Source organism: Pipistrellus kuhlii, unplaced genomic scaffold (assembly GCF_014108245.1).
Source record: "Pipistrellus kuhlii isolate mPipKuh1 unplaced genomic scaffold, mPipKuh1.p scaffold_m20_p_18, whole genome shotgun sequence".
Taxonomy (NCBI): domain Eukaryota; kingdom Metazoa; phylum Chordata; class Mammalia; order Chiroptera; family Vespertilionidae; genus Pipistrellus; species Pipistrellus kuhlii.
The window spans coordinates 7,555,837-7,566,122 of NW_023425493.1; positions in this window are offsets into that span (position 1 = coordinate 7,555,837).

Genomic DNA, 10,286 nt, shown 5'->3' on the forward strand with positions numbered 1-10,286 from the left:
TACCCTCTCACCCCAACCCCCCCCCCACTCCCCCACCCGCCACTGGTCAAAACCTAGGCTGCGTCCGAAATACTGAGTTTGAGCATTGCTATGAGTCAAATGGGGCCTCCTCCCTCATTCTGTCCAGAAGCTAGCATGGTGCCTGGGCCAGGCAGTCAGGCTGGTGCACATTTAGTCTTTCCCCTGAGAACCTCCAGGCCCCTTAACCAGAGCTGGGCTCCCCCTGGCTAAGGGCGTCGGGGGAGGAAGTACACAGGATCGTAGCCCCAACAGGGGAGGGAAACAAATGAGAAGCCCTACTGTGTGCTTCAAAGCATCAAGATGACATCATGCTTGACCCTAGATAACCCCAGAAGTCCTTCCTGCCCAGCTTCCCGGAGCCCCCGCATCTGGAGGGCAGTCTGCCTGGCCACGGGGCGGAAGTGGGGGGAGGCTGGGGCCCCGCATCTGCCACCTCCTTGCTGCTGCTCTGTGGAGAGACAGGCCTCTCCAGGCCGAGGGAGGGCGGTGGGGTTTGCTCGCATCAGGCCTAAGTGGCTTCTTGCGTGCCATTTGGGCCTCCTGCCGTGGGTCATAAGCCCTGTGGGTTCAGATTCTGAGGCTCCAGAAGCCAGCTGCTCCCTCCATGGCCCTGGGCCTGGGGCCACCTCTGGTCGGCCCTGTCGCAGGAGCTCCAGCCAACTCTTCGGGACTGTCATCCCCTGCAGGGAAGCCCCACCGTGGTTTTCCCCCGGCAGCTGCTTCTGGGCCCCACATGCTTGGTGGGGCTCAGCACGCCGCCAGGGGAGCCCTGAAGGCCAAGTGCAGATTGTTGGAGGATGACATGCATGGTCCAGGCTCCAGGAGCTCATGAGCAAAGCCCAGCGGGGGACCCGCTCCGAGGCTTCAGTCCATCCTGTGCAGGGCAGCGCAGGACACGGCGCCTGCACCATCTCAGCTTCTCGGAGCTGCCCATTCCGCCTCCGGGGGGATGGGGGGGGGGGGGGAATGCACCAAGGCCGAGACCAGAGGGACCTTGTAAGACCCCAGGTACCTGAAGGCCGCTTAAATACCCCTCTCTGACTCCTAACGACACTGAAAATGAAGGGCTGCCCGGTTCTCAGATGCAAAGTGGGTGCCCGCAGCTGCCAGGCAACTAGGAGCCTTGCCTGCTACGGAGCTCACCTCCAGCAGAAGGCAGAGTGCTGAGACCACAGCAGGGTGCAGCTCACATGTGGTGTCACACAGGGTCTCCGTGTGGCAGGATGGGTGCTTAGTGCAACCTGGACGGGTCGGGAAAGGGCCTGGAGCAGTGACTCCAGGCTGGGGTTTGGCAGGTGAGGGGAGAATTGGCACCAGCAATGGAGGCCTGGGCGGCATCCCACCCACGTGCACAGCACCAGCCTCCACGTGGGAGGAACACCTAGTGTTTGTGTGATTGGAAGGCAGCAGGAGGAAGTGGGGAGCCAGCGAGAGGAAGGGGAGGAGCCAGCCCCGAACCTGCTCAGGGCCACCCTGAGGAGCCTGGCTTTCCCTCGGGGCTCCGTGGACACGGGTTTAAAGGGAAAGGCCCACTGGCATTTAAATTTTTTTAGAAAATGTATTTTATTGATTTTTCACAGAGAGGAAAGGAGAGGGGTAGAGAGTTAGAAACATTGATGAGAGAGAAACATCAATCTGCTGCCTCCTGCACACCTCCTCCTGGGGATGTGCCCACAACCAAGGTACATGCCCTTGACCAGAATTGAACCTGGGACCCTTCAGTCTGCAGGCCGATGCCCCACGGACATTGTAAAGGTATGACTCTGGTGCCTGTGTGGTGCCTGTGTGGGGGTGGACTGACACACCGTGCCTCAGTTTCCTCATTTGTAAAATGGAGATGACATCACTCACAGTTATGGGTAGATAAACTAGGAATGTCCACAAAGCGCCTGAGACACAGGGTGGGTTGTGAGTACACCCTCCCCTGGCGGAGAGGCCTCTGAGGCCCGAAGGAGGAGCAGAAGCTGGGCTCAGGGGGCTCCGCCAGTCACCCCCATCGGGGAGGAGTCCATGCGGCAGCCAGGTCCGTGACCAGCATCTTCTGGAAACAGTCTGGCTCATGTTAAAGGGGGGCCTGCCCACTAGGTCTGGGGGGCCTGGAGCTGCAGGGCTGCGGTCTCTGCTTCTCTCTCAGAATCGACAGTTTCCTCCTTACGGGCTGCTGACTCCAAACAGACTCTGGGACCCTCTCCCCCTCCTGATTCCCATCTGTGAGGGTGAGCCTGCGCTGCTGAGCTTCCCTCCTCCTGCTGCAAGGCTTACCCAGCTCGGGTCCGAGGGCCTGAGGAGTCTCCGGCAGAAGACAGTGAGGATGAGCCAGCTCCGGCCATGGCAGCGGGCGGGACACTGGACTAGCACCACCCCCACCGGACAGCCAGGCAGGGAACCAGTCTCAGGGACAGCCTAGGCTAGGGGTGTCGAACTCAATCAGAGAAGGGGCCAAAATCTAAAATCCAGCCTAAATCGCGGGCTGAATGGTTTACTGAACAGTCATAAACTGTCATTGTGATGGAAACGCAGCGGAGTGCAGTGATGACAGCGCGGTGCGGGCCACATTGCAAGGCCTGGCGGGACGGATTTGGCCCACGGGCCTTGTGTTTGACACATGTAACCTAGGCCTCCACGAAGGCCTGGCCGCTCTCCAACTGGACTCGCCATTTGCTCTCACAGGCCTGCCTCCGTTCAGCAGGGTTGGGGGATGAGCAGGGGTTCAAAGAACTGCTGCCACTGGTTCTCTAAGCTGCTTCCATGGCCTTGTAAACAGTGTGATCCCGGCTTCCTTCCTTCCCCCCCCCCTCCCCACTGCAGAGAGGATCTGGAACCAGGCAGCCCCGCGGGGCGGTGGTAAGGCATGGACCAGGGTGGCCTCGAGTAACTTGGGTTTTATTTTCCTTGGAAGCTCAGAGCTTCAGCAGCCACTTAAAGCAGTTGGGGCCTTTCCCTGCACCCTCTGCCAGAGGCGGGGGAGGAGTCAGGGGTGAAATGGGAGTGAGGAAAGGAGAGAGGGTGGTAGGGGAGGAGGGAAGGATGGAAAGGAAGGGAAAGATAGATGGAGCGGATAAGGGAGAAAGGAGGAGGGAGAGGAAGAAGCAGGAATGAGAGGAACGAGGCAGAGACCCAGAAGAGAGACGGGGGGGGGGGGGGGGGAGGGGGGGGGGAGGTGTGGTGGGCCGGGGGGGGAGCAGGGATAGGCTTAGGTCATCCGGGCCACTCATGCTGGTCTGGGGCAGCCCAGGCCCAGGCCCAGGACGCTGCTGCAGGGCAAGTGCTAGAATGCAAGCAGCTGTGGCTGGGAGGCTACCCCCTGGCTGGGGAGAAAGGCTGCTGACATCTGCCTGGAAGAGCTGAGTTTTTCCAACACAGAAACAAACACACAGCAGCCAGCCTTATCATTGGCCTGGCAGAGCGGCCTGGGATGGAAAAATTCCATGAACCGAGACACAGACGAAGGCGCCACCGAACTGCTTGAAAACAAGCCCCACCCACCCCCACCCCACATGGTGACACCCTCCCAGGCCTTTCCAGGAACCTCAAATCCCTGCTCACGTCCCCACCCTGGTTTACCCTCCTTGTCCCCAAAGATCTAGAACACATGTGTCAAACACAAGGCCCACGGGCCAAATCCGTCCCGCCAGGCCTTGCAATGTGGCCCACACCGCGCTGTCATCACTGCACTCCGCTGCTTTTCCATCACAATGACAGTTTATGACTGTTCAGTAAACCATTCAGCCCGCGATTTAGGCTGGATTTTAGATTTTGGCCCCTTCTCTGATTGAGTTCGACACCCCTAACTAGAAGATCCCCGTGGGACCACTCAAGTTTGGTGACACGAAGAAGGCCCATCCCCCTACAGTGGGGATGGGGACCTGCCAGGCCTCAGCCCCGGACAGTGACTAGCACCTGGAGCAGGAAACCCACCCCAGTGGGACCAGCGACCTTGCACAGGAGTCTTAACCGGAGTTCCCAGCACCACTCGGACTTCCACGCAGGCCCAGCAGGTCTCTGGCACCTTTTGTTCTCCCTGGACCAGGCCATGCCCTCGTCTCCCATCTCCGGGTACGGGGCCCTGGCTGGAAGGGATGTTAAGAGAGAAGTCCTGGAGTCGGTGCAGGTGGGCAGCAGACAGCTGAGTTCACTTCATTAAACACTGAATGCGCACCTCCTATTTGCCCCACATGGTGCGACCAGAAAGAGCAACAAGACCCAAGTGAGGCCCTGCTGGCTTGGCTCATGGTTGAGTGTCGACCTGTGAACCAAGAGGTCACGGTTCGATTCCGGTCGGGGCACAGGCCTGGGTTGCAAGCTCGGTCCCCAATAGGGGGCATGCAGGAGGAAGCTGCTCAATGATTCTCATCATTGGGGTTTCTCTTCCTCTCTGAAAAAAAAAAAATTTTTTTTAACAACAAAAAAGACCCACGTGAGGAAGGCAGACATGTCAACTGGGAACTGTGATTCATGCCGTGATGACAGGCGTGTTAGAGACACAGGAGGCCACGGGAGCGCAGAAGGAAGCGATGAGGTGGGCTGGGTGACTCTGCGAAGGCTCTCTGGTCTGGGGACCTGGCGTATGGACTGGACCTGGGAAGTTGGACAGGGTTTTGATCGGGAGAGAAAAAAGGAGAAAGATTTTGCTGGTCTTTAAGCTGCACCTGCAAAGTACGATGAGAGATCTGGAAACATTACTGCTGTCACCACACCCGCCGGGCAGTGCAAAGGCGAAAGCATGGATTTGAGTCCATCCTGGGCCACCTTTGTGGGCCGGTCACATGACTTCTCTGAGCTTCCGTCGTGTCACCTGGGTGATAGGATGCCAGCTATTTCACTGAGTGGCCATGAAGATAAAGTCATTCAAGCCAACAGTGCCTGCCAGGGGGTAGGAATTGAGTTCATAGTTCTTGAGTAAGTACATGTAACATGTAGCATTTTTCAAGGGGTTTTCACAAACATTTCATTATTTTTTTTAAATATATATATGTACATATTTTAAAAATATATTTTATTGATATTTTACAGAGAGGGAGAGAGAGGGAGAGAGAGTTAGAAACATCGATGAGATAGAAACATCAATCAGCTGTCTCCTGCACACCCACCTCCTACTGAGGATGTGCCCACAACCAAGGTACCTGCCCTTGACCAGAATCGAACCTGGGACCCTTGAATCTGCAGGCCAAAGCTCTATCCATTGAGCCAAACCGGTTAGGGAAAGTTTTTTAAAAAATTTATTTCAGAGAAGGAAGAGGGAGAGAGAGGTAGAAACATCAGTGATGAGAGAGAATCACTGATTGACTGCCTTCTGTACAACCCACACGAGGGATGGAGCCTACAACCCAGGCATGTGCCCTGACGGGGAACTGAATTGTGACCTCAGGTCGACGGTCAACCACTCAGCCATGCTGGCTGGGCTGCACAGACATTTTAATTCCCTGATGACGTTCTGTCATGGTCCCGGCTCACAGGGCAGCAATGGAAGGTATGACTGGCCCTCCTGACACGTTACAGCCACACCTACTTCCTTGGGAGGCTGAGCTCAGTGTGTGACAAGCTGCCCGAGAGGGGAAGGAAGCAGCGTGGAGAGCTGGGATTGTGGTTAGCCAGGGCCGGAGCATTCGCCCGCAGATGTCTAGGGCGGGGTCACGCGTTCCCACAATCCCACAACACGCTGCCTCGGCCCCGCTTCCAAAGCGTGGTCTGCGAGTCACTCCCATCAGACTCTCTTGCGAAATACGGACCAATCCCGGGACTTGCCACATCGGTCTCTGGAGAAGGGGTCTGGGAACAACCTGGAACAATCTCGAGCGTAAAGTCTGGGAAAGTGGAGGGACTTGGGAGAGCCACGGGCTTACTCTATTCAGGTTCCGGTTTCCACGTCTGCTTCTCAGAGACCGCCCCGTCCAGTATTAGCCCCTTAGCGCACTTCACGTTCATCATAGCACGTAGCCTGATATCATATTTCACGCGTGTTTGTATGTTTCCTATCTGGCCCTACCACTGAAATGTGTCAGAAACACATCCGTGTCGGTTCACTGTGGTGCCTTTGGTGCCTACCCCATGGTGGGTATTAAATAGTTACCAATGAATCGCCGCTCTGGGCCCTTGAAGGTCACGGTGGATGTGGACACTGCTGCCACATGTTGCAGCCCTTTTCCCATTCTGAGTGCAGGGTGGGGTGCACTGCTCGGCGGCCCCCTTCCCCCCCCCCCCCCCATGTAGGTGGTGTAGCTAGGTCTGTGCGAAAGTGCATGGATCCTTTAAAGGTGGAGTAGGACCCTCAGACCCTCCCGGCCTCCCCCTGCACGGTGACTGGCACATTAGATGTGGGGGCTGTCCCATCAGCCTGGGGCCCGCGGTGGCTCTGATGACCAGTCTCCCTGCCACAGGGCAGAGGGCAGCGGAGCAGGGAGGTGGGTGTTTTATGGCTGCAGCGGAGCCTGGCCTGCCGGACAGCCGGGACCCTCTGCAGAGGCTGGAGCTGTGGAGTCACTGGGAGGCCCCGAGCTGCTTCGGGGGTTTCAGGCTTCAAAGCCTCAAAGCCACACAGAGCCCCAAACTTCCCCTTCGAAGAGGCAGCCAGCTCTGTCCTTCCTCTCCCTTCCTGCCGGGAGGCCAGGAAAGGCCTGTCCCCAGGGGACCTCCTCGGGAGTGACGGCACACACTGACCGCGCACTCAGGCTCAGCGTCCTTCCCCTCGGTCAGAAGTGGAGACATGAAGCGGACCCGCTCCTCTGGGCCAGAGTCCCGGAGGGAAGGCCATGCTCCGGCCCAGCGGCGCTGCTCCCTGGGGAGCTCCAGCGGAGGGTCTGCGGGCCACTGTCTGACCTGCAGCCTGCGGGACAGGGGGCCAGCAGTGCTGGGCTCCAAGCACCCACCTCACCCCGACCGCAATCAGAGGAGGTCATACTTCCCTGGGAGCGAGGAATGAGCGTGCACGTGTGTGTGTGTGTGTGTGTGTGTGTGTGTGTGTGGTGTGGGTGTGTGTGTGTGTGTGTGTGTAGTTTATGTATGGTGTGGTGTGTGGTGTGGTATATGGTCATGTGTTCCCACAATCCCACAACACGCTGCCTCAGCCCCTCTTCTGAATGAGGTGTGCAGGTGGTATGTATGCTATGAAGGGTGTGTGTGTGGTATGTGTGTGTGTGAGGGGGTGTATGTATGTGGGGGGTTTTGTGTGCTTGTAGGGGGTATGTGTGTATATGTAGTGTGTGTAGTATGTGTTTAGTATGTGTGCATGTGTAGTGTGTGTATGTCTGGTGTGTGTGGTGTGTGTGTGTGTGGTGTGTGTGTGGTGTGTGTGTGTGGTGTGTGTGTGTGTGAGGGGGTCTATGTATGTGGGGGGTTTTGTGTGCTTGTAGGGGGTATGTGTGTATGTGTAGTGTGTGTAGTGTGTGTTTAGTATGTGTGTGGTGTGTGCATGTGTAGTGTGAGTATGTGTGGTGTGTGTGGTGTGTGTGTGTGGTATGTATATGGGGGTGGGTGTATGTGTGTGTACATGTGTGATGTGTGTGTGTCTGTGTTGTGGGAGGGAGGGGATGCCCCTCAAGGAAGAAGGGACGGGGCCGGAAAGATGGCATCAGAGGAGCAAGACTCAGGCAGGGGGCCCCTGTCGAGTCGGGGGAGACAACTACCTCTCCAGCCCTCCATTTCTTGCTCAGGGAGAGGAACCTTAGATGAACTTGAGGACCTTGGGGTTGGTTACATGAAGTCACATCACCTCCATTTCCATCTCTTTCCCATCCGGAAGCCAGGGTCCCGGCTGCCGGCATGGTCTCCGCCTGCTCAGTGCGGGAGCAGCCGCGGCCCCGCTGGCCGCTGCCCCACCGCCCCGCCGCCCGCAGCAGGAACACAGACGCCAGCATTTTTCCGTTCAGCCAGGCGACCGGGACGGGGCTGCACCTGGTCATTCCAGACGGTCCCCGTCTCCAGGGCCGGAGGGGAGACCCATCCCAGGGCCCTCCCTGCCGGGGCTGCCATGGGTGGGGTAGGAGGTGGAGGGCAGAGATGTGATTGTCAGCAGTTATTTCTCAAGTGACATTTCAAAACCGGCCTCCCAGGGCTGAGCTCTTTGCCAGGGCTCCTCCTCTTGCCACCCCGAGCTGGCTCCCCGAGCGCACAGTGGGTCCACACCCTGAACTTCACCCGGCCCGCGGCCCTCCAGTCTGAGGAATGGCAGAGGACACAGGGTGGGTGCAGGCAGATGTGCACCTGCAATACAGGTTCCTGTGTCACCTGTCCTGTGGGGGGAAGAATGGAGGAGCCCATTCTTATCACCACCTTCCACCTGAAGCAGGGGGCCCTGGACCAAAGCACCCGCACCGCCTGGGAACTCATGAAAAATGCAAAATCTCACCTCCCCCCCCCCCCCCCCCCCCGCCCCAGACATGCTGACTCAGAAATGCTGTGTGTGTGGGAGCAATCTGGGAGTTAACGAGCCCTCCAGGTGATTGCCATGCGAGACAGAGTTTGAAAACCACTGATGTAGAGAAAGCCAGGTTCAGCCAGGGGAGAGGGGAGGTGGAGGAAGGGAGCAGGGGGTGGCTGGAGGCCCGAACTCCTGAATCTCAGCTCCTTCTCTTGGTAGCGCTGTGGCCTTGGGGCTGTGGCATTGGCTGCTGTGGGTCGTTCTCACTTGCCCAGAAACCACCTTCCGCTCCAGTCTCTGGTGAGACCCAAGGATCCTGCAGCATGTCCCCTGCTACCAATGGGATCGTCCCGGCCATGAGGGAGAAGCCAGGGACCAAAGCAGGCTGGGAATTCCCCGGCCACTGGGCTCTGAGAAATGTTAGGAATTACCTAAGAATTACAGCCAGGGGAAATGAAAAGCAAGAGTGAAAATCCCCCTCCCGGACGCTAGGGGGAGACCCATCTCTAGCCTGGGAAGAGGGGGAGGAGTCCAGGTCCAGAAGGTTTTAGGCAATTCCCAAAGTTGTTTGCTGGTGACCTCTGATCAACCAACCAAACCCAACCCCAGCTTTCAGAAGAGGGGCGGTGATCGCCGATCCCAGCGGTGGAACTGGCGAGGGCTGCAAACGCGTCTGCCCATCCCCTCATTCCCGGACCCATTTAACAAAAAACAAACAAACAAACAAAAAAACAAAAAGAGAGAGAGAGAGAGAGAGAGAGAGAGAGAGAGAGAGAGAGAGAGAGAGAGAGAGAGAGAGAGAGAGAGAGAGAGAAGCTGAAGAGGGCCAGGGTCATGCAGCGGACCTGTCAGACACGGGTTCAGACAGACAGGAGTCCCGTTTCCTCACGCAGGAGAGGCGATGATCAAGACCCGCTCCATCCTCTGCGGGACCCAGTGCAGAGAGAAGATGCGTGGCCCTTTGTTCAGAAAGCATGAAGACCCACGTCGTGATAGCAGAGCATTCGAGGGGGTGGGATTGGTGTGTCTGTCTTTGGGGCCTACAGATGAGCGGTCCATAACACATGCTAAGGAGGGCTCTGGGGAGGTGGAGGGGGAAGAGAGAGAGAGAGCGCGCGAGAGAGAAAGAGAGAGAGAGAGGCTGGTATTTCCATAGCAATTACTAGAACAGCTGTGGGAGGGAAGGGTTTGACTGAGAAGGACAAGCTCTCCCAACCCAAGGCCGCTGGAGCATCCTCACCATCCAGGGCCCACGATCCCCCCAAGCCCCGTCTTCCCGGAAAGGAATGTCCTGCCGGGCAGGGCAGGGCAGCCCTCCGAGGGAAAATCCGGGGAAGTGGGAGCAGCACGCGCAGCCTGGCCGCCCGTGGGTGGCTGCCCGCCGTCAGCATCTGCAGCGCCGCCCGCTTCACGGGGCTCTGCTTGGGGGCTCGGCTCCCAGGGGAGGGGAGCAAAGGGCACATCCCTCGGGTCCGCTGGGAACCAGGAGGGTGGCGGGCAGACCTCAGGCCTTGGACCTTTCCCTAGATCTTAAGCCCTTCCTCCCGCCCGCCCCCCACCTGGGCGTGCTGTGCTGCAAGTGGGTGGGTGGGAGGTGGGGAGGGTCTGGGGTAGTGGGAGGTGATGGGGGAGGGTCAGGGGTGGGGCTGAAGGCAGCTGGTCCCCAACGAGATGCCTCCTAGGAGCTGTTCCCCGTAGAGCCCTTCCCATACGCCATCCTCCAGCGGCCCCAGCGGCCCAGTCCGCCTCCTGAAGACGCCCCGAAGCCCACCCTGGTCCGTTCGTCCCCCAACGCCGAACCCGCCTCTCCGCGGGTCTGCGCTCTCCGGGGCTGTCCTTCCTGCCTCTCCCGCGTCTCCCCGCCCCCGCCCCGCCCCGCCCCGCCCCGCAGCCTGCGGCCCCTTTAAAG